The sequence below is a fragment of the Narcine bancroftii genome, chromosome 3 (genome assembly GCF_036971445.1).
Source record: "Narcine bancroftii isolate sNarBan1 chromosome 3, sNarBan1.hap1, whole genome shotgun sequence".
Lineage (NCBI taxonomy): Eukaryota > Metazoa > Chordata > Chondrichthyes > Torpediniformes > Narcinidae > Narcine > Narcine bancroftii.
Window position 1 is genome coordinate 156856519 of NC_091471.1, and position 24547 is coordinate 156881065.

Sequence of the window (24547 nt, forward strand, 5' to 3'; positions counted from 1 at the left end):
ATTAGTGAAACTTGGTTGCAGGAGGGGCAGGACTTTCGTTGCTTTGGGGGGAGGGGGGATGAAAGGGGGAGTGAGGCATTGCTCATCAGGGAAAATACCACAGCTGCACTGAGGCAGGACAGACCAGAGGGCTTGTCTACTGAGGCTATATGGGTGGAGCTGAGGAGTGGGAAAGGTATGACCACACTCACGAGGTTGTATTATAGACTGCCCAATAGTCAATTAGAATTGGAAGAGCAAATCTGTAGAGAGATAACCAACAGCTCCAGGTTGTGACAGTAGGAGATTTTAATTTTCCCACATATTGACTGGGGCTCCAATACTGTAAAAGGGCTGGATGGCTTTGGGTTTGTCATATGTGTTCAGCAAAATTTTTTAAACCAATATATAGAGATACCAACTAGAGAGAATGCAATACTGGATCTCCTATTCCAGAATGAGACAGGACAGGTGACAGAAGTATGTGTAGGGACATGAGATTACTTTGGCAGATAATGTGAAGGAAAATCCCAACAGTTTCTATGGGTATATTAAGAACAAAAGGACAGTAAGGGACAAAATTGGTCTCCTTGAAGATCAGAGTGGTTGGCTTTATATGAAGCCAAAAGAGATAGGAGAGATCTTAAATTAAAAAAAAATCAGTATTGATTTAGAATACAGGCACACAGTCGTGGGAAGAAAGGAAAATAAGCAGTGAGGTCATGGAACCTCTACAGATTAATGAGGAGGAAGTGCTTGGAGTCTTAAAGCAAAAAAGGGTGGATAAATCCCCAGAGCCTGACAAGATACTTCTTTGCACCCTTAGGGGGGCTAGTGTAGAAATTGGAGGAGCTCTGGCAGAAATATTTAAAATGTCCTTAAGCCACGGTCTGGATGATAATGTGGTAAATTGGATCATCAAGTTTGCAGATGATGCTAAGATTAGAGGCATTGCGCACAGCGTAGATGTTTTTCAAAGTTTGCAGAGGTATCTGAACCAGCTATAAAAATGGGCTGAAAAATGGCAGATGGATTATAATGCAGACAAATGTGAAGTATTGTATTTTGGAAGGACAAACAAAGAAAGGACATTCACGGTAAATGATAGGGTACTGAGGAGTGCAGTAGAACAGAGGCATCTGGGAATACAGATAGATAATTCCCTGAAAGTGGTGTCACAGATGGATAGGGTTATAAAGAGAGCTTTTAGCATATTGACCTTCATAAATCAAAATATTGAGTATAGGAGTTGGTATGTTATGGTAAAATTGTATAAGAGATCGGTGAGGCCAAATTTCGAGTATTGCATGCAGTTTTGGTCAACTAACTAGAGGAAAGATATCAATAAAATAGAAAGAGTGCAAGAAGATTTAATATGATGTTGCTTGGACTTCAGGAATTAAGTTACAGGGAAAGTTAAACAAGTTAGGACTTTATTCCTTGGAGCATAGAAGAATGAGTGGAGATTTGTTAGAAGTATTTAAAATTATGAGTGGTATAGACAGAGTAAATGTAGATAGGCTTTTTCCACTGAGGACAGTTGAGATACAAAACAGAGGACTTGGGTTAAGTGAAAAGGAAAAGTTTAGGGGAAACAAGAGGGAACTTTTTTTGAATATTTAACTCAAACAGTTATCAACATTATCAGTGTCAATTTTAACAGTATCAGCATTGATCACAATTTACAATTATCCATTTTATACATTTTTCTGCAGAGTTCAAGCTCTTTTCATCTCCCTTCCTCCCCAACCCACACGTTCAACACTTAACTAACCACAGCCACACACAACATTCAAGGCAGTCACAACAAAGGTATAAGACATATATCAGCATTTTATGGGTTTGTCACGACTCAGCGGCCAGTGCTTAGGCGGTTTTCTTCTCTTGACTTTTCCTGGTTGGGATGGGATGGATTCCTCCCACTAATTGAGAATAGACGGGGAAGGTCCACACTATAATTGTGCTTGGGTGCTGGTCAGTGGGACTAGGCAAAAAATGGTTTGGGACAGACTAGAAGGGCCGAAGGGGCCTGTTTCTATGTTTTTATTTCCTGTGGTCACAGGGGTGAAGATTCCAAAGGGAATGATTGGTGGAGAGGGAGTAGTGGGAAAGGGGATCACAGAGGAAGCGGTCCTTGCAGATGGTGGTGTGGAGAGTGGAATATATGTGTGATGGTGAGATCACGTGGGAGGTGGCAGAAATATTGGACATGGAGGCTAGTGTAGTGGTAGCTGACGATAAGGGCAATCTTGTCCTTGTGTGTGGGGCATGTACAGATAATGGAGAATGTAAGAGTGAGTGCCAAGTTGATGATGATAGAGGGAATGCCATGTTGTTCGAAGGAAGAGGATCTCTCTGATGATCTGGCATGGAAAACCTTGTCCTGAGAACAGATGCGATGGCGGAATTGAAAGCAAGGAATTGAATCCTTACAGGTGAAGAGATGTAGTCGAGGTAGCTGTGTAAGTTGGTAGGTTTGTAGAAGATGTCTTGTAGAGATTTCATTTTCCAAGATGGAGACAGAGATCGAGAAAAGACAGTGTTGCTGGAGATGGGCCAAATAAATTTGAAGTCAGCATGGAAGTTGGAAGAAAAGTGGATAAAGTCAACAAGCTCACCATGGGTGCACATGGCAGCACCAAAGTAGTCATCGATGTAGTGGAGAAAGAATTGGGAGAATTTTGCTGCGTAGGCCTGTAGCATGGATTGCTCCACGTAGCCAATAAAAAGGCCGGCATAGCTGAGGCCCATCATGTACTCAGTGGGTTCCCCTTTGACTTGGAGAAATTGGGTTAAATCAAAGGAGAAGTAAGTAAGGATGAGGATAAGTTCTGCTAGCTGGAGGAGGGTGAAGGTGATAGGGGACTGGTTGGGTCTATTGTCAAGAAAGAAACAAAGGGCTTTGAGGCCTTTGGTGTGGAGAATGGAGCTGTTTTGTGATTAGATGTACGTGGTAAAGATGATGTGGTCAAGTTCAAGGAACTGGAAGTTGTTGAAGCATGTGAAGTATCCTGGTTGATGGTGGGGAGGACTGGACCGGTGGGGGGTGGTGGGTGAAAAAAACAGTTGAGGTAAGGGGATACCAGTTTGGTGGGGCAGGAGCATGCAGAAACTGCCGTGACATTTGGTATTGTTGATCTTGGTTCAGAAGTAGAAACGGGCTATGCTGGGTTTGGAAAAAATGAGGTTGGCGGCCATGCTAGGGAGATGACTAAAAGTGATGAGTTTAGAAATAGTGTGTGATAAAGTAGTTTGATGAGTTTTTGTGGGGTACTGTTGGAGGGATAAGTCAGAGGAGGTGTATGAGAGTTGTTGTCTGGCTTCAGTCTAATAGAGATCAGTGCACCAGTCCACTACACCACCATGCTTGTCTGCAGGTTTGATAGTGAGATTGGGATTAGTGTAGAGAGAGTGGATGGTCAGGCATTCTGACGGGGTGAGATCTGCATGAGAGGGGAGTGGTGTTGAGAAGGTTGATGTCTTGGTGACAGATGGAAATGTAAAGGTACAGAGAAGGCAGAATTGATGGCCATGTGAATATGGAATGAAGAAGGTATTGAGCAGAGAGAACCCCTTGGCCCATGCTTGTCTATGCTCAGTTTGAATTTGTTATTGAACTGCAGTGATTGCACTAAAAAACAACTTGATGACAAAAATGGGAACAGTTAACTGCAGAATTTAGTTGTTTCCTGAGAGTGATACTGCTGAGAGATCATTTAAGTCTACACAAGTGGGTTGATGTGGCTTCAGTATAAGATGGCACATTTGATTCTCATGGTGCTGCACTTTTGGTGTTTGCCTGTATTTTTATTTTTGCACTAAAGTCTCCAGTGAAGATTGGGCGCTGTTTAGATTTGAGCGCGTTGTGGATCCTGGACTGACTGACCGATCAGTACTTATCCATTTATTTTGAATTGTCAATGTGCCATGTGCACTGTCTCACCAGCTTACAGTGGATTTCCTTTTATATAGTGCATAAATGGAAGCAAGAAGATCCAATTCCTGGAACCGCGGTGTTCCTCATATTTCTGACAGCCTGACAAATGTAAGCTGAAAGCAGGCCACTAACTTTTTCCCTGCATCCAAATAGGATTTGGGCTTTGGCGAGACAATATGTGAGGGGAAATGGCTTCAGATCTTCTTTCTGTAATTTTCATTCCTTGAATAAGTTGCTTCCCAAAATTAAAATACAAGTACAGTATTCAATTGGTTGGAAGTACTGTTGTAGCAATTGCGCTACACGAGCGTAGAGAAGAATGGCACGCAACTTCAAAGCCTCAAAGTCAAGACTGATTTATTGCACTGATGGTCAGGTTTATATGAACCCCAGGCACTGATGTCAGTGCCCTGCATCATCAGAGTGCCGACCTGGGATTGGCCAGTGTTCCTGCCACAGTTCCTGTCTTCCCCCGTGCGGGAGGTCGCCTGGGATGACGGCCGGTATCACCCCCTCACCCCCAGGTCCGCACGGTTACCGCGTTCATTGGCTATTTTGTGGGCCAGTCCGCATCTCCGTGCGTGGGCCATTACATGACTCCCCCCCCCCCCCCCACCCCCCCAACCAAAACCGGCAATCAGGCTGTTGTCCGTTGACTTGGGCAGTCTGCCCATGTGTCGGGGGGACAAGTGGAGATTGGCTCGTCACAGTCCAGATAGTTTCAGGCGGTTGACTGTAAAGGTCTCCTCCTTACTGCCTATGTTGAGGATTAAAGTGGAACCATTGACCCTGTAGGGCCCCTCGTAGGGTCACACGTACACATACCGACGTTTTTAGGTCCCTGGGGGTGTTATGTTGGGGTGGCTGTGTGGTGGTGGTTATTGCAGGACCAGGGACCCCAGCTTTCACCACAAATTCTCAAGGGTAGCTTCAGGGTCTTCTAGATGTTTGTTGGGGGCCAGGATGTGCCATAGACTATTATCTCCACTGCCAAAGTGTTGAAGTCTTCCTTCGACGTGGAGCGAATCCCCAGAAGGAGCCAAAGCAATTCGTCCACCCAGTTGGGACCCTTGAGCTGGGCCTTCAGGTGCCTATGAAACTGCTCCACCAACCCATTGGCGTGAGGGTGGTACACTATAGTGTGGTGGAGCTGTGTCCCCAGGAAGTTGGCCAGCACTGCCCAGAAGTAAATTGTGCCCCCCAGTCTGAGGTTATGTGCTCTCGAACCCTAAATGTGGACACCCATGTGTTGATGAGTGCCCTGACGCAGGTTTCTGTGGAAGTATCAGCCTGCGGGAACGCCTGAGGCCACTTCGTGGAGTGGTTGACCATGGTCAGCAGGTATCTCGCTCCACGGGAAACTGGTAGCGACCCACTATATCAATGTGTACGTGGCTGAACCTGTACCACGCTGGTTCAAAAGTTTGTGTGGGCGCCTTTTTGTGAGTGTACTTTTGAAGACTGGCAGTTCGTGTAGATCTTGGTCCAATGCTGACCTGCTTTTGGATGCTGTGCCAGACAAACCTGCTGGCCACTATCTTGACCATGGCTCGAACTGCAAGATGCAACAGGTTGTGTATGGGGTCGAAAACCTGGCACTTTCATGCAGCTGGGACGATGGGGTGAGGGCTGGCGATGGAGACATCGCACAGTAGTGTCAGGTTACCTGGGTCTACAGGAATGTCTTCCACCCTGAGACCAGAGATGGCTGTCCTATACGTGGGGATCTCAGAGTCCTGATGCTGCGCTTTGGCGAGGGTCAAGCTGTCGACCCCCTAGGACAGGGCATGTACCAACTCATCCGCAGGACGTGACAGAGCGTTGGCTACCACATTGCTTTTCCCCGTGATGTGATTTATGTCCGTGGTAAATTTGGACATGTAGAACAAGTGTCTCTGTTGTCGGGCCGACCTCGGGTCCGATACTTTATGAAAGGCAAAGGTCAGGGGTTTGTGATCAGTGAAGATATTGAATTGACGACCTTCCAAAAGAAATGGAAACATCTTACTGCCAGGTACACCACCAATAGCTCTCGGTTGTAAGTGCTGTATTTGAACTCTTGGGGGGGGGGGGGGTGCGGAGGTGTCTGGTGAAAAAGGCCAGGGGTCGCCACTGGCCTTAATTGAGCTCTTCCAGTACGCCTCCTACCGCTGTGCTGGAGGCATCAACTGTCAGAGAGGTAGGTGCCTCTGGTCTGGGGTGTACCAGGAGGGTGACGTTGGCCAATGCATCTGTGGATTTCTGGAACACCCTTGAAGACTCATCGTCCCAGGTAATTTCCTTTTACTTGCCTGCCATCAGTGTGATGTGAGCCATGATGAATGTGTGGTAAAAGTTTATCATACTGGCAAATTCCTGTAGCCCTTTTACTCTATGTGGCTTGGAAAAGTGCTGGACCGCCTTGACCTTTTCAGGGAGGTGTGTTGTCCTGTGTTTGTTTATTTTGTGCCCCAGAAAGTCGATAGAGTCCAGGCTTCATTGGCATTTTGCGGGGTTAATTTTCAGCCCAAACTCACTCAACTGGGTGCACAGTTGTCTCAGCTGGGTGGCATGGTCTTTGCGGCTGAGGCTAGCGATGAGGATGTCGTTCAAGTAGATGAACCCAAATGGGAGGTCCCACCCACTGCGTCCATCAGCGACTGGAAAGTTTGTGCCGCATTTTTCAAACCAAAGGGTATGTGGAGGAGTTTGAATAAGCCAAAGGGGGATATAATGGCAGTCTTGGGGACATCCTAGGGATGAACTGGGAGTTGGTTGTACTCCAGGATGAGGTCCACCTTGGAAAACACCCGTGCCCCATGCAGGTTGTTGGCGAAGTCTTGGATGTGGGCCACAGATATTTGCCGGGCGGCAGTAGTCACCACATGGCCTCCACCCCCCACCCCCCACTGTTTTGGCTCCTTGTGGAGAGGGGAGGCCCAGGGACTATTGGAGCGCTGCACAATCCCCAGTTTCTCCGTTTTCTTGAACTCCTCCTTTGCTAGGCTGAGATTTTCGGAAGGAAGTTGGCATGTTTTGGCATAGAGCGGGAGGCCCTCAGTCGGAATTTAGTGCTTTACCCCATTCTTAGGCTAGACCATGGAGAACTGTGGTGCCACAATTGAGGGGAGCACCGCTGATGATGGTCACAGAATTGTTCCAGGGTATTAACTTGCCTCCCTGCTGGTCTTGGTCTCACAGTCAGGTGTTCAAGGGGCTTGCTGATGTGGTTCACGACGGCGCTGGTATCCTCTCTCCAGATCATGTCCGCCTGGGCCACGACCCTCCAAGGATTGTTGAAGTCTTCATCCGTGAGCAAGAATCAGATATCCTCAGGCAGCTGCTCCAGAAACATCTGCTCGAAGAGCAGGCAAGGCTTGTGGCCCTCTGTCAAAGCGAGCATCTCGTTCATTAGGGTCAGACAGGGATCTGCCCCTCAATCCATCCATATGCAGCAATTGTGTGGCGCACTTGCGCTGGGAGAGCCCGAAAGTGCGGGTTAACAGCTCTTTGAGGGCCACGTATTTGCCTTGCTCTGGAGGCTGCCTTAGGAAGTCTACGACTCTTGCCGCTGCGTCTTGATCGAGTGTGCTCATGACATAGAAGTAGCAGGTATGAGCGGCGGCGATGTGTCAAAACTGGAACTGAGCCTTGGCCTGCTTGAACCATATGTGTGGCTGCGACACCCAAAACATTGGGAGTCTAATGGTCGCTGGCTCTGCCTGGTCCGTCATCTTTGGGTCCAACTGCTGGTTGGATCTGTCTGGGTCACCAATGTTGTATTTGTGCTTCACAGGCGTGGTGAAGAATGACACACAAAGAGGAAATGTTTGTGTGTATTTTGGTCAGTATGGTTCATAGTATGAAAAATAAAAAAATTAAAAAAAAGAATGACACGCACCCGTAAAGCCTTGAAGTCAAGACTGGTTTATTGAACTGGCCATCACTTTTATATGGGCCCTAGGCACTGACATCAGGGCTCCATGTCATCGGAGTGCCGGCCTGGGATTGGCTGGTGTTCCTGCCGCACTTCCCGTCTTCACACCGTGCAGGAGGTCACCTGGAACAATGGCTTGTGTCACTTCCAGGTCTGCATGGTTACTGCCACAGCTATTTTGTGGGTCGATCAGCATCTCCATACCCAGGCCACTACATGGTATTGGTTTTAATTGTTATTTTTATTACTGAGGCAATTCATGGCTAGATTGTAAAATAAGGGAATGCCCGATAATTTATGTACTTCATCTTTCATATGACTGAATTTAGCTGCTTGTATATTTCTTGAGTTGATTTTAGTAGGTTATGGGATGCATGGCAGATCTGTGAAGGAAGTGGTGATACCCGAGTAGAGTTGGGAATTAATGGAAATTTGCTTAAAATTTTAAAAAATTGTGTTGGTTTATCAAATTTCATTCAAAATTTCATCCAAAATTTGTGTTCAACACACAAAGTTCTTAATTTTCCCCTTTACAGATGTCATGCTGGCCTCTTAACTTGCTCATCTACTGTGTTGTGACTTCATCTGTTCTGTCCATTAATAGAACAAGCAGATCTTTTATAAAGTTGGTTTACAGCTATTCTTTGATCTGTTCATTAGTCTATCTGTTGTGTTTACAAATGTACCTTCATATTGAAGTTTGGAGGTACTGTACTCAAAGGAGAAGGCAAACTTGAATTCAGCTTGTGTTGAAAGCTGAACAAATCCTCTTGAAATATGGCAAGGCACTTTGGACAATTGATCCATATCTAGCAATCATGGCTTTTCTAGATGTGGGAGTGCTTTGTGTTGAAGCTGGTTGGCACCGGATAAGTATACTGATCTTTGTTGGCAAACAAAATAACAATTTCTGTCAAAAAAGATATAGCATTTTTAATGTAGTGACATGACCCATAGTTCCTTTTGGCTACCTTAACAGTAAAAACTTGATACAGTTAACATCTTGGAATTGGTGGCCAAACATTTAGTTAGAGAGAGGTTTAAGCTGCATGTTAGAAAAGAATTAGAGGGAAGTCCAGAACACAGGCCCAGGAAGCTGAAGTCCCAGTCTTCAGAGGTAGAGATGTGGACGTAGAGATGTTGGCAGGGTAGGGCAGCCATGGAAGTGTTGATAGGATGGAGTAGGGAGGGATATGAAAGGATAAGAATGCTAAAATTTCAGTGTTATGGGAAGGGTGGATGCTTCAAGCCCATGAGCATCATCAGCTGATAGGTGAGGAGCGCAAGTCCCAACAGTACTTGAGATGAGTTGTGGATAGTCATGGCCTCAACACAAACTGGTTCACCTTCACCATGTTGACGATTACGTATCTATTTTCGTTCTTCTCTGTAAAAGCTCATCTGAAATGCTTAAGTGTTGTGAGATACCAGCCGCCACAAGTTCCAAGGATATTCCGGGTTCTAACAATCCACTTACCCCTTGCCCTAACCAATGTCCTCAAGCTTTAGATATGTATGCTGTCTATTTTTGTAAATATCCTTTTGATGATTTGTGAACAGTTTTGCCATCTTGCAACACTTACTAAATGCAAATCCTGCTGTCATACCTATTTGTATTTGCAATTACAGAGAAGAAACAAACCATATTGGTGTCAGTTTCCTGTGTTCTTGCATGCAAAAAAACAAACTGCTGGAGGAACTCAGCAAGTCGACATCTTTCGGGGCAGTAGGAAGAATTGCTGATGTTTTGCAACCAGAATCTGCCTCAGGACTGAAAGTAGAGCCAGAATATTGGAGAGAGGTGGGGTGCCAGTATGTGAGAGATGGACTAAAGAGCTGGTGGGGGGAGGGGTGGAGGTGGGAGACAGAGTCAGGTGGGTGATGAGTGGAAGCAGACAAGGAAAAATGAAGGTAAATGGAGTGATGTGAAAACACAATGCTGGTCAAACAATGTACTGGTACTTGCTATATAAAGTAAAGATAAAGACACGTAACCAAAGTTTTGAGCTTGAGCCCTTCATTAAAGTATGAAAAAATGTAGACAGGCTCCTGAACAAAATAGTGGGGTGGGGGGAAGAGGGAGGGGCGCAATCCTAAAGTTCAAAACATACTGGGGTTGTAAATTGGGTGGCATGGACTCATGGGCCGAAATGGCCTGTTACCATGCAGTATGTCTAAATCAAAAGTAGTCAGGAGGTGATAAGGGAGGGAGGGCACACCAGCAAGCAGAGGGAGGAGGGATGGATCTGTGAATGGAGAGGGAAGGGGTGGGAGAGCTGGAGGAAAAAAGGAAAGGAGAGACAACGGAGAGTAGGGTAGCAGAAACTGGAGGTTGATGTAAATGTTATCTAGTTGGAGAGCGTCTAGTTGGAAAATTAGGTGTGGCTTCTCCAATTTACGGGTGTTCTTGGTGAGACAGTACATGAGGCCGTGGACAGACATGGGAGTGGGGCACAGAATTAAAGTGGTTGGCCACTTCATGTGTAGATGGGGTGAGGTGGGTAAAGGTAAAGACCCAAATGTTGCCGTTGCTGGAATCCTCCTCTGGTCTTCCTGTTAAAGATCCATTTCTTTTCTCTCTCCCTCCTGATACCCATGCATTTTTCTTATTGGGTTCTATCTGCTCATCATTTTTCTTTCCATTTCCGTCCTCACCTTCCTCATCAGGTGTGAGCACTGGTGGTATTTCTGCCCCAATTTATCACCCTCCAGTGGCTGTCTCTATCTTTACCCTTCCCAACCTGACCTTTATTCTTCTTTATTTGTTTTCACCTGTTACCCACCAATCTCTTGTCTCCCAACTCCACTCTTCTTTCTACTCGATTTGGCTCCATCTTCTTATCATATTTCACCCCTTCAATTCACTTATGCTTACTAGCTCCTGCCTTGTTCTTCCCTCTCTCCTCTTAACACTGTCTATCTTCCCTCTGTCCTGATGCAGGATCTCAACCCGAAACCAACATTTGCACACCCTCCCCCCCCACCCCCACCCGTAACTGTATGCTGCTTGTCTGGTAAGCAGTTTGTTTTCTTTTGCTTTCAGGCTAAAGGGGGAAGGAAATGCCAACAATCTTCCCACTTTCTTTCCCACCAGATGATGGTTGACCCATTTAGTTCCAGTCAGCAGTTTGAATAATTGAATGCTGTCTTTTAGCATTTTTATAAACATTTATGCTGGGCATGCCTTGATTTATTCAATATAGATGTATGTCACTCCAGTGTGCAAGCTTTTGTTAAACTGGAGTTCTAGCAATCATTTTTCTAAAGATATAATACCCTTCAGTGGTCCCTGAGCCAACTATATGTTGGTTATTCAATATGATCCAGTTGACACCCCTCTTGTAACCAGACTCAAGTTTGTAATTTGAAGGCATGATTCAGGACAATGGGAGAGTTTTGAAGTTCCAATTATTTCCTAGAGTCTTAGAGTTTAAGAATCAATCTCCAGCTCAGTGCTCTGAGTAAAACCCAGAGGAAATTAACAAAGAATTTGCTCCCCTGGACCTCTCCAAGTTTCCTCCACCTCTAAAACAATATTCCAGCTTTTGATGGAAATTTGAAGTTTGGGTGGGTGGAGAAAACTTCAGTAGTCATCATTAATCATTTAAACCTGCACTCTGCATTTATTCTTTCACTGGAGCACTGCTGGAGGATCCTCCTGCCTTCATGCACAAGGCAATGTTTGAGCCCCTGAGTCTTTTATCTGTCCCTGTTGTACTAGGATTCTCCACTGACAGTTGAGTGGAATTTTTAGTTTAAACTAATATTCTTTAAAACTGCCAAAAAAAAGTTAAAATTCAAAGAATATGGGTGCTCCAAAATGCTTTATGGTCACTGAGGTGGATCTTGAATATGTTAACTGGGATTATAGGAAATGACAGACAACTTTACACACTGCAGACTCCCCTAATAGTCAATGTGATCAAGATCAGACCAGAACTGTTTATTGATATTGACCAGATTCCAGAGAAGAACTGTCTTGCTCCACATCAGAAGCATGCTATGGAAGTCCTACCTTCATCTGGGAGGCATGGATTAACAGCTCACCTAAATGACAATTGTGGAGTGTCATGCTGAAATGTGCGGTCTAAAGGTTGAAGTCTCAGCCTTTGGTGTAGAAACAAGCTCTGATCAAGTGGGTTTCACAACAGACTGTTCACACTAGAGTCTCAGATTTAATTAGGAGGATCGGAAGATACTGTGTGCAGTATCATGGCATCATGTTCTTTTAGATTAGTGTATGCAGTACACAATCCTTTATCCGGAACCCTTGGGGAAAAGTGTGTTGTAAATTTCGGATTTTTCCGGATTTCGGAAAGCCAGATTTAAGCCCACCCGAATTGTGCTGCCGGTCTCCCCCCCTCACCCGCCCGACTTGCACTGCCGTTCTCCCCCCCCGAGTCGCACTGCTGGTATCTCCCCCTGCCGGTCTCTCCCCCTCACACCCCCCTGACTCGCGCTGCCGTCTCTCTCCCCACTTGCTGGATTTTAGATGTCCGGATAAAGGATAGTGTTCCTGTATTAAACAAGAACTCATCTGGGAGTTGAAGCTCAATTTGTTGAATAGAATTTTGACAGTAATAATAATTATCAATAATTTTAAAATTGCGGCGGCTACTACGGTAGAGCTACTAAAGTAATACACACACATGCCAGATTAGTCAACTCAAGACTGACTTTATTCAGATTTTACAATCTTCTTTTATACCCTGCATGTCCTCAGCTCCACGGGACAAGGCAGGACATTGCTACTGGAGTGCTTGCGATTCACGGGATCAGCAGGTTTAAATTGATCCGTGTGAGTTTCCGCTCCTTCCGGCAGAATACTCAGCAGGACAATGCATCATTCTCCAGCACACAGTACCGCTCCGTTAGGTGACTATTTACCTGTTTGTATAGTTGTTCCATGGCCTGCAGAACCATGCCGGCGATGGTTTGTGACACCGTGCTGCATGCTCGCTCGGCCTGCAACACGGCTGCTACAAAATGTTTATTTTGCCTCATTATGAAAATATTGAAAATTAAACTAGAAGATAAAAATGATCTTCCCCTCAACATCTCCTTTCACTATGAGTGATGACTATAGGAGGGAGAGGGTAGTTTTACAGGAGACATGTTTGCCTCTGTGGATACAGCCTCCATATGTAATTGAACATGCAAAGCCACAATAGGGAGTCTTCTGGCCTCTAGTTGTATCTTCAGAGTTTTTTTCCTGACACAGAGCAATGCCATTATTTTAATTCCAGATAAAACTCCGAGAAGATTAAATGGCCAGGAGTAATTTTAGCATGTGAGAGAGATGAACAGAATTTCATAAAATTTATGTTGTTAATTGGGATTTCCACTCAAATGGGAATTTGTGCTTCACTATGTGAAGTATAGGACTTCAGGAAAACCAAAAGAAATCACTGCAACTAAACTACCAAAAAAAACTTTGGATATCATTAAAATGTGCGGCCTAAATGTAGGTCATTTGCCCTATCTGCTGTGTGTCACTATACCCCTCAAAATTATGTTCAATTTACCACCCTCCCATCACCATACCCTGACTCCTATCTCTTATTAGTCCACTCATTGCTACCATTCGCCTCAACCACTCCCCTTAGAACTCAAAATCTTACAGCATGGAACAGACTTTCTATCCAACTCATCAACATTTTCTGGGTTAGTCTCATAGCCTTCTAAAAGCATCCTATCCATTAATCTGTCCAAAAGTTTTTGAATGTTGTACCTAGCAGTATGTTCCAGATGCGAATAATCCTTTAAAGTGATTTCTGGTTTCTCATCAGTAGATTTGTGTGCTCCTCTGCTTTTTTTGAATTTAAGTGATTACTCATTTGGATGTAAGAAAAAGAGGGTTATGGGTGTGAGGTTGGGGAAAAAAATAGTTGTGAAGTAGGTTTGGATGGGTCAGCACAATATCATGGCCTGATGGGCCTGTATTGTCCTATGTTCAGTTATTCCCTGCGTCTAACCTATCAAACCTATTCATTGTGTGAGGAAGAGAAAAATAAGATTGCTGTGGAGTAAATTTACAAAGGTCAGCATAATATTGTGGGCTGAAAGGCCTGTGCTGTGCTCTTATGTTCTAACCTCTGATTCCATTCTTATCTGAAGTAATCTTGCACTACCAGTATAGGTTTCCCTTCACAATGCAGTGCAAGCCCTGCATTTAACTTCTAGAGTGCACGTTATTCTTCAAAATGGTACTGAGTTTGGATCTTTTCTGTCCACCCAAGGAACATAAGGGGACTAGATTCACGATTTCAGCTGAAAGAAGACTGTTGACACTGCAGCAATTCCTCAGCTATATTTCTCTGCTCTGTCCTCAAGTGAGTTGGCACAAAACAGCAACTTTAAGATCAAATATTCCATTATGCTTAACAGGTATAATAAACAATTTGATAGAGCTGAGAGCTAATGAATAAAAACTTGGACAAATGTGTGGATTATTCAGGAGTGTCTTGGAAGATGAGAAAGTTTTCAAGGTTGGTTATGTGGACTTGCTTTTGGCTGACTGATGAGAATTAGAAGATAGGGGCCAGAGATGGAGGGGTGCAGAGATTCTAACTATGAAATTGGAGGAACATAGAGAGAGACGGCGGGAGGTACAAGTAGGTTGAGGCCAGTTTGGCTTATTTTTCTGGCATGACGCTCTTTGTCCGATTTGAAGTTTGGTTGAAAAGAGATGACTAAGAGATATCTACTTGTTTGTGATTGACAGTGGGAGTGCTTCTTTGCAATATTAGAGCCTCTGCCTGCCTAATTTATGGGCAGTCAGAGTAGCACAGCCGAGGAGCGCATTCACCTTTGGTGCTTGTGCCAGTTCTTTGAAAAACTCTCCAATTAATTTCACTCCCCTAGCTCCTTCCCTAGAACCTGACAAATTCTTCTCCCACAGGAGTATACCAAGACCATGATCTTTCACCTTATTATTTCTGGAACTAAATCTGACTTTGGAACCATTAAAGATTTATTTTGCTCCAAGTAATTCTGGTTGGATAATTGTTTGAAACATGTTATTAGGTTGAAAGGGGTGCCTAAAGATTAATGAGGATATTACTGCCAGAGGAAGTGGTAGAAACAGGTAATAAAGCAACATTCAAAAGACATTTAAACAGGTACATGGATGAGAAATATTTAGAAGGATATCGGCAAAATGGAACTCTCTTCAATAAGCAACTTGGTTGGCATGGACGAATTGAATATGAGAGCACAGGTCCTGATCTCTGGACTTGGCTCCTCAGATCATTCCATACTTGTCTTTTGAACTTCTTAAAACTGACACTTTCAGCAAGAATTTGGTGGTTGCCTCAATATCGCCTTTGTGGTTATTTGTTACATTCTCCAGTTAACCTGCCTGGAATATGGAAAAAAAAGTGTATTGTGAGATATTCATGCTGTATATATAGCATTGGTGGAAACTGTAGAAATAGCCATTTGCACAAGAGTGCAGGAGAAACTTCAGGTCATGCAGCATCCACCATTTTATTCAGGTGCCTGCCTGCTGCTAGCTCATACCTTAATGAAGGGCTCAGGCCTAAAACGTTGATTACCTTTTAGGTGTTGCATGACCTGCTGAGTTTCTTCACCACTTACCAACAGTATAACTCTGATTATCCAAAATGGTCAGGACAAGGCCTATAATCGGATAAACATTTTTTTCCAGACAATTGGTCTTTAAAAAAAAATAAAACAGTCCAGTAGCAACAGCAAATCATTTGTATCAATGTTTAAACCAGTGGTTCTCAGCTTTTTTCTTTCCACTCACATACCACTTAAAGTAATCCCTATGCCATTAGTGCTCTGTGATTAGTAAGGGATTGCTTAAGGTGGTATGCGAGTGTGAAGGGAAGGATTAGAACCTCTGTTGTAGAGCCCATTGTTACTGAAATATTTTGTTTGAGAAAAATTGTCATTGGCCCATTTCCATTGGAGTTATGAAACCGTGCACAGAACGAGTCAATTATGTATGATTAAAACAGTGGTTTTCAAACTTTCTTTCCACTCATATACCACCTTAAGCAATCCCTTACTAATCACAGAGCACCTATGGCATTGGGAATACTTAAATGGTATGCGAGTGGAAAGAAAAAGGTTGAGAACCACTGGTTTAAACAACAAGGAAAGGCTTTTTAAGCATTAAAATAATATTTAATTCTTAACAAAAAATGCTGGCCACTGCCGGTCATCAAGACCAACCAACCGCCACTGCTGATCCCTGACACGAACCCACCGCTGCTGTTGATCATCAAGGAGTCTTCCCAGGCTGGTTGAACAGATTGTGAAGAAGAATTAGAGAAAAAAGTCAATAGGAGAAGGTAATGAAGAAATGGAAAGAGAGAAGGGAGGAGTTACCTGAAATGAGGATAAGTCATTCTAATTTCATGCAGAGTGATTTTTTGTTTTCAACCTGTAAGGACAGTTCAGCTCTCAAAAGATTTCAGATAAATGAGGATTTCTGATTTATTTCTGATATCTTCATTTATCCAAAATTAAATTTTTTTTGGATAAATGAGGATTTTGGAGAATTCAATTTTGGATAATCAGAATTGTACTGTATTTCAATACACTCCCAGGATCTGAAAGACTTCTGCTTTCAGGATGTATTCTTTCATGGGAAATCATCCAAAATGTCCTCCTCTTTCAAAAAAATGTAGCTTCCCTTCCACTACTATCACTTGGCACTCAACCACATTTCCCCTGTTTGCTGTACATCTGCCCTTGCCCCCTCTCCTCAGACCTAATAAGGACAGATTTCCCTTGTCCTTGCCCCTCTAGTGTCCGCATCCAACACATCATCAGCTACAGTTTCTTCCACCTACATAGTGATCCCTCTGCTCCCCTTTCAATCTTCTGCAGGGACTGCGCTCTCCATGACTCTCTTATCCACTCCTCCCTTCCCACCAATCACCCCCTTGGTACCCACCAAGCAACACTTCACATGTAAATCTGTAGGGGTCAGCTTCTGGATCTGGAGCTCCCAATTGGCCTCTTCATTGCAAAGACTGAATGCACACTGGGAGATCACCTTAACCCTGTCCACTATAATATCAGGGATCTCCCAGTGGCAACCCATTTCAATTTCCCATTCCATTCACATGCTGACATGTTTATCCATGGTCTCATGTACTGCCAGACTGAGACCATCTACCATCTGGACGAACAGTGCCTCCTATTTAGTCTTGGCACCCTCCCACCAGATAGCATTAACATCAACTTCTCTGGTTTCTGTTAGCTCCCCCCATCTCTTTCCCTTTCTCTCGGTCTCCTTTCCTCTCGCTTTGGATTCACTGAGCTAATCCCCCTCCCTATCAATTCTCAGATTTTTATCTCCTACCCTCCTATCCATGTCGACCTATGGCCTCTTGGCCATTGTTCCTCCCCTGGCCCTTCTTCCCTCCACCCCCACCTTTTTATTCAGGTGCCTGTTTTATGCTCATGCAAAGAGACCAGGCCTGAAATGTTAGTTATACATTTGCCTCCTATGGATGACACGAGACCTTTATGCATTGTCTGCAGACTTTCCTGTTTAACTGGAGAAATGAACAGTCTGCTGGTAATCCCCACATTCAAATCAAACTTTACTTGCATGGAAGACTATTTTATATATGAACTCCTCTGTAAATTAACAATAAACTTGAGTTGACCAACTTTTGAATTATGGGTAAGAAATATTATTGAAATGATTATCTGCAGTGAAGCTCAAAAAGAAAATTGTGAACTAAGGATTGAACATTCTGCCAAGTGATTTTCATTTGAAGATTTGCATTTCAGTAGCAACCATGGATGCTCCAAAGAGCTTCACAATTAATGTGGTATTACTAAAAAATAAAAACTGGTATAATGTAGACATGTACCAGCAAGATCTCACAAAGAGCAATTATCATGTAGTAGCTAAGTCATGGAGAAGATTGCTGTTTTCAGATGTGCTCTAGGCTCTTTTTCATTGGCTGAAAGAGATTTTGTTCAATGATTCATTTGAAATTTGGGGCCTCTGTCAGTGCGCTGCATCATCAGAGATGTTCTCATTCTTCAAACAACATGGCTTTCTCTTCACCACCATCAACTCGGCACTCACCTGCATATCCTCCATTACCCACACATCTGCCCTGGCCCCCTCTACCTCTTCCCCCTCCCTCACCCTCGCACAAAAAGGACAGGATTCCTCATATCCTCACCTACCACCCCATCAGCCTCTGCATCCAACAAATCCTTCTCCGCTATTCTGCCACCAACTACATGATCCAACCACTAGACACATATTCCTCTCTTTGCCTTCTGCAGGGACGGCTCCTTCAGTGATACCAATTGTCCCCTGGGACCTACCCCTTTGTGGCAGGAGATGCTCCACTTGCAGCAACACCCCCTCCTTCACCACTATTTGGGGCTCCAAACAGTCCTTCTAAGTGAAGCAACTTTTCAATTGAGAATCTGCAGTGGTCATCTACTGCATCCAGTGCTCCCTTTGTGGACTCCTACATAGAAAGACTGGACACAGACTGGGCAGTCACTTTGTTGAGCACCTCAGCTCTGTCCAGTGCAATAGCATGGATTCTCCACCCATTTCCTCGCTGACATGTCTGTCCATGGTCTCATGTACTGCCAGACCGAGACCACCCACTTATTGGAGGAACAACACCTTATCTTCCACCCTCCAACCAGATGGCATGTATGTCAACCTCTGTCTTTCATTACCTCCCCCCATCCCCCAAATTCTTTCCTTACTCCCTCCCCTTCCCCTAGCTGTCTCTCCATTCCGTCTCCTTTTGCACAAACGTGATAAATTCTTACCTCTCCCTTATCATATCCACTCTATACCTTTTGTTTGTCTGTATTCCTCAGACTGAGATTTCCAGCTTCTGGTTTATTTTGCTTATTCCTTCAAGGAAAACATCCTTAATTACCAGCAATATATCCTGGTCTCCTATGGATGCTGAAAAGACCAGCTGAGTTCCTCCAGCATTTCAGTCTGTTTCTACTACAATCACAGCATCTACAGACTTTAGTGTTTCACAAAGTACAGATAGTCCTCTACTTCCGACCTACGTGAGTTAGGACCACCCACAGATGTGATTAAATTAAAACAATCTTTATTAAAACTACTGTACATGTACATATTTTGTATTAGAAGTACTCTATACAGTGGTTCCCGCTCCCATTCCTGTCAGCAACCCGATGTCCTCATTCTTTGACTACCGACCAGAGATACAACTAATACTTTGGTCCTGATTATGGTTGTAAGTTGGTGACTACCTGTAGAACAAGAGCACAATTACAGTATAAAGATACAATGAAAAAAAGATCAATTGGTCCCAATCAAGGCCAGCATGAGAGCATTGTCTTGGGACACATTCAGGAGCCTTATAGCTGGAGGGAAGAAACGGTTTTTAAGCCTGTTGGTGTATCCTTTCCACTCTTGAGTCTTCTCCTTAATGAGTGAAGGGAAAAGAAAGTATGACTTGGATGTGATTTGTCTTGTGTTCTGAGCTGAATTTGCCACCTTTGCAGTAGCTTCTGATCTTGAGCATGCAGTTAGGATACTTCTGAAGCTTTTTGGGAGCACTCACTCTCTGGAGTGATCTTCAACCCACAGCCAAACTTTTGGAAAATTTGAAGTTGAAAAAAATACCAGAGGAAAAAATAATTCTGTGCTCATCAGTAAACAGTAAAAACATTTGAATTAAAAACATGAGATTTATCCCAGCAGGCACTTTTTATCCAGGTTACATGAGTAGCAGATATGACTGGGCTAATAATTACTTTTACATGGCAAGATGTCAGAAGTATTCAACTTCCTGCTTTGCTGTGGTCCTTTCACAAACTTAATCTAAACTTTGATGGGTCATTAGACCCGAAGACTATCTTTTTTTTTGTATTTCATTGTCGAAACCTTTGGCAACTTCTGAAAGAACAATGATCCTCATTGGGCACTTGTTTATTCATCAGTCTATTAGGTCTTTTGGCACTTTTTGATGCTGTCTTGACTGGATGCTACTTCTTCAGTGCCTTCATTTCATTGCAGCCTTGTTAGTAGAATGACATATGGAAATAACATGTTCCTTTCAAAATCTACTGAAATAGAAGCCTCTACAATCTTTGTTCTCTGCTCTCCACCAAATTCTGATCTACCAGAGTTTTGTTTCTTCAGATGTCAGTTCCTTAAGCTCAGAGATTTCTTTGAGTCTGTCAAGGTAAAAAATTATCAGATGAGGAGAGGAAAAGATTGAACAATGCTCCTTGAAAAATATAGCACACCATTACCCTGGGAATGTCTGGCACATGACATCTTAAAGTGGTGAGTGGGTACTTGAGATGACACTGATAATCTTCAGGGTATGTATCAGGAGTCCAGTGGAAGGAGCATAGTTCCTCGCATACAGCCCACCTACCCTATCAAGAACTTTCTCCATGTGGAAAGGTCTGTGGTTCTGATATTCACCTCATCAGGCACCTAAGAACCACAGAACTAGTGTGTAAATGTCTCACCCTTCTTGAGAGACCACCAAAGAGGAGGCAACTGAAGTCTTCATTGAATTTGAATATTCCACTACAAAATTCTGTTGCCAGCTTTTAGATGGAATAGTGAACCAATCCCATTGCATGTAAATAATCCTATGGCCCTACTAGAAAAAGGGGAGCTCCACCTTGGACAACAGCTTCATACCTCAGTTGGCATCACCAAAAACAAATTTAATGGTTATTGTTACAATTTATTTCTGAATGTTGCTCTATGCAAGTTGGCTTCTGTGCATAGGATTAATTTTAGTCATATCTGTTGATGCTTGAAAATGTAATTGGATTAGATTGGTAGAGTTTTACAAATTGGAAGCAGGCCCTTTGGCCCAACTTGCTGACTTAGCAAATTGTCTATCAAACTAGTCTAATTTTCCTGGGTTCAGTTCATATCCTTCTTAACCTTTCCTTATACCTGTCTATATTTCTTTTTAAACTCTACCACTGCTTCTGTATAACTTCAATGTGATTTTATGAGGCCATATACCTGCCGCTATGTGTTTATTAAAGTTTCTGCATGAATTTTCAATTTGAAACAATACATTTTTCATTTATCCAGAAAATGGAAAAATTATTTGGTATCCTGGTATTGAACATTGTTGTGTAATGGATCTGTGTTAATATTTAGGCTAATGTTGAGCTATATTTCATATAAAACTGTCTTAGTAAAGTAAATTATAGAGAAATGTATTTATAGTGAAGGAATTGTGGTTGGTACATGGTTACATGCAGGTGACATTTACAGAGAACCATTAAACTCAGAAGCAGTTTTCACACTGCAGCTTCACGGGAGGGTTCCTGGGAAAAAAATTCCTGAGAATCTCCATTTTATACTGCAGTGTGAAAAGGCCTAATGAGAGAGTTCATTCTTGGAGTCAACACATCTGGAAAGCAGACCCATAATAGAACAGAAGTGTTCTTAATTAAAAATCAAGTACCAGGTGTGGTTCTTAAAAGCAATTAAGCCTCTTGAACAGAGATGAGGTCAGAAGTAGTTATGGATATGGAGTGGTTTTGGAAAAAGCAAGAGATTTTACAGAAATTAAACTAAAACTTAAAAGATTCCAGTACATGGTTTCCAAGAATTGAGGTTGTCTGGTTGATGATGTAATGTCACATGATTTTGAAAAAAATTATTGGCAAATTCAGACATTTTGAGTCAGTTCAGAAGTCAAGTCTTTGTGGGACACACAGGAATTGGAACCTTGTGAAAGACAGGGTTGAATTTCAGTAATCAGAATTGGTGCTGTTATGTGTTATTCCATATAAAAGGGGAATACAGAAAACAAGTGGATTTCAAAAATGAAACCACTTTCCGACTGCTCTTTTGAAAATAGAGTACAGCCTAATAGTGGAAGAAAACTCTGACTCTCAAGTAGAAAACTGAAGAAGAAGAAGAAGAAAACTTGACCTCCTAGAAAGACAGGACTTGTATTATCATTCACAGGAGATACTACATAAATGGCTTTTAAATAAGTAAGACCACTTGTCATTTGTGCCCAGAACATGTTACTGCTTTTTGAAGAACCTCTATGAAAGGTAGCTCATCAAGAGTTGAAAGAGATCTGAAAATATAATGTTTAAAAGTGCTTCATAATTACTTCTGAACTGCATTTTAAAAAGACCCTGAAGTCAAACTATTGAAACTGGACTTTTAAAGGTGACTTTTTCAGAATAGAGTTTAAACTGTGATGGTTTCAGACTTTAATACACACAAACTTTACATTTATGTACAGAGGGGCTAAATTTAGAGTTATGTTTAGAGATAAGTAAGAAGTGTTAATGTTATTCTTCTTCTTTGGCTTGGCTTCGCGGACGAAGATTTATGGAGGGGGTAAAAGTCCACGTCAGCTGCAGGCTCGTTTGTGGCTGACAAGTCCGATGCGGGACAGGCAGACACGGTTGCAGCGGCTGCAGGGGAAAATTGGTTGGTTGGGGTTGGGTGTTGGGTTTTTCCTCCTTTGCCTTTTGTCAGTGAGGTGGGCTCTGCGGTCTTCTTCAAAGGAGGTTGCTGCCCGCCAAACTGTGAGGCGCCAAGATGCACGGTTTGAGGCGATATCAGCCCACTGGCGGTGGTCAATGTGGCAGGCACCAAGAGATTTCTTTAGGCAGTCCTTGTACCTTTTCTTTGGTGCACCTCTGTCACGGTGGCCAGTGGAGAGCTCGCCATATAACACGATCTTGGGAAGGCGATGGTCCTCCATTCTGGAGACGTGACCCATCCAGCGCAGCTGGATCTTCAGCAGCGTGGACTCGATGCTGTCGACCTCTGCCATCTCGAGTACTTCGACGTTAGGGATGAAAGCGCTCCAATGGATGTTGAGGATGGAGCGGAGACAACGCTGGTGGAAGCGTTCTAGGAGCCGTAGGTGATGCCGGTTATTAATGGTTTAATAAAAACTTAATTTTAATTTACCATTGTCTGGTGAATTTTCATTGCTGTTTCTTGTTTAGTTCGAAAAAGAGTTTATTAGTTCATAACAAAACTGAGGGCTCATTTGGGATAAAATCAAAATTCTGAGCTTAATTAGAGCTTATTTGATCGATTAATGTTCGATTTGTTTGGGTAAAAAAACTTTTTGAAAGCTAATTAAAAGGCTTATTGTGTGTGAAGAATGAAGCAAAGTATTCATTTAGGACCTCCCTAATCTCCAGGCACCTCTTGCCTCCTTTATCCTTAAGTGTTCCTTCCTTCATTCTTGTCATCATCTCAAACACATAGAACACCTTGGACTTCTCCTTAATTCTACATGCCAGGGCCCCCTTGTGCCCCCTTTGAGCTCGCCCAAGTCCTTTCTTAAGCTCTTTCCTGAATTCCATACATTTCTCATGAGCCCTTCCTGTTTCCTGCTTCCTGTATCTTGTATATGCCTCATTCTTCCCCTTGACTAGTTACCTCACCTGTTTCATCAGCCATGGTTTCCTTTTTCTGCTATCTTTTCCTTGTCCCAATGGGACAAATCTATATTGAACCCAGTACAAGTGGTCCCTATACTTCCTCCACTTCACTTCTGTGCTTTCACCATTAAACATCTGTTTCCAATTTACTGTAGTTTTTGCCTCATCCCTTCATAATGAGCCTATCTGCAGTTAAGCACTTCCCTTTTTTCCCCCCATAGCTATGTTGAAGCTAAGGGAGTTGTGGTCACTTTCACCAGAATGCTCTCCAACCCCCCCCCCCCCCACAACCCCCCAGCCATATATTGGTCCCCCTCCAGTTCAGGAGCAGCCCCCATCCATTTTGTACAGGTCACTCCTTCCCCCAGAAGAGATCCCAATGATCCACAAATTTGAATCCCTACCCCCTGCACCAACTCTTCAGCCACACATTCATCTGCCACAACTTCCTGTTCCTATCCTCTCTGTCATGTGGCAGCAATCCTGAGATTACCACCCTTGAGGTCCCTCTTCAGAACCTCATCCCTACTCCTATGTATGTCATTGGTCCCCAAGTGGACCACGACATCTGGGTGCTCATCCCCCCCCGACCCCCTCCTTCCAGAATTCTATGGACTTGATCAGAGACATCCCTGACCCTAGCACCTAGGAGGCAACATACAATCCGGGAGCCTCGATTTCGTTCACCAAACTTCCTATCTGCCCTCCTAACCAGAGTCCCCAATGACCATAGCGCTCTTCTTCTCCCCCATTCCCTTCTGAGCCAAGGGGCCACCCTCTGTCCCAGAGATGTGACCACCATGACTGGTCCTTGGTAGCTCATTCCCCCCACAACAGTATACTTGTTATTGTGGGGAACAGCCACAGGGATGTGCTGTACTGTCTGCCTCTACCCCTTCCATCTCCTGTCACCCAGTTTTCTGTCTCCTAACTTTTAGGGTGACTGACTCTCTGAAGTTCCTTTCTATCACTGTCTCTGCTTCCCAAATGATCCTGAGTTTATCCAGCTGCAGTTCCTCAACACAGTCTCCCAGGAACTGCAGCTGGATGCACTTCTTACAGGTGTAGTCATCAGGGACAATTGTGCGATCCTAGATTTCCCACATCCTGGGATCAGAGCATTTGACTGTCCTGGCTGCTGACTCTATTAATTCTTCTTAATTAAATTCAAAGATCTTACCTTATTGGAATCAAGCTCTTCCTCAACCTCTACTCACCAAAGCCTCCAAGTAGTAGTAGATAATCGTTTGGTCAGGATGGAGGCCGGTGACAAGTGGTGTACCTCAGGGTTCGGTATTGGG

The 24547-nt window shown here is 43.6% G+C and overlaps 1 protein-coding gene and 1 long non-coding RNA gene across 4 annotated transcripts in view; one reads left to right on the forward strand and one right to left on the reverse strand.

Annotated features, from left to right (window-relative positions):
• Nucleotides 1-24547, forward strand: part of LOC138757740 (protein phosphatase 3 catalytic subunit alpha) — a 427419-nt gene that overhangs the window by 167351 nt on the left and 235521 nt on the right. The window lies entirely within an intron of this gene.
• LOC138757741 (uncharacterized) overlaps nucleotides 14788-24547 on the reverse strand; it is a 34088-nt gene continuing 24328 nt past the window's right edge. The window contains exon 2 of the long non-coding RNA XR_011353867.1: nucleotides 14788-15192. This is a non-coding gene — a long non-coding RNA (uncharacterized lncRNA). The remainder of the gene's footprint in view (nucleotides 15193-24547) is intronic.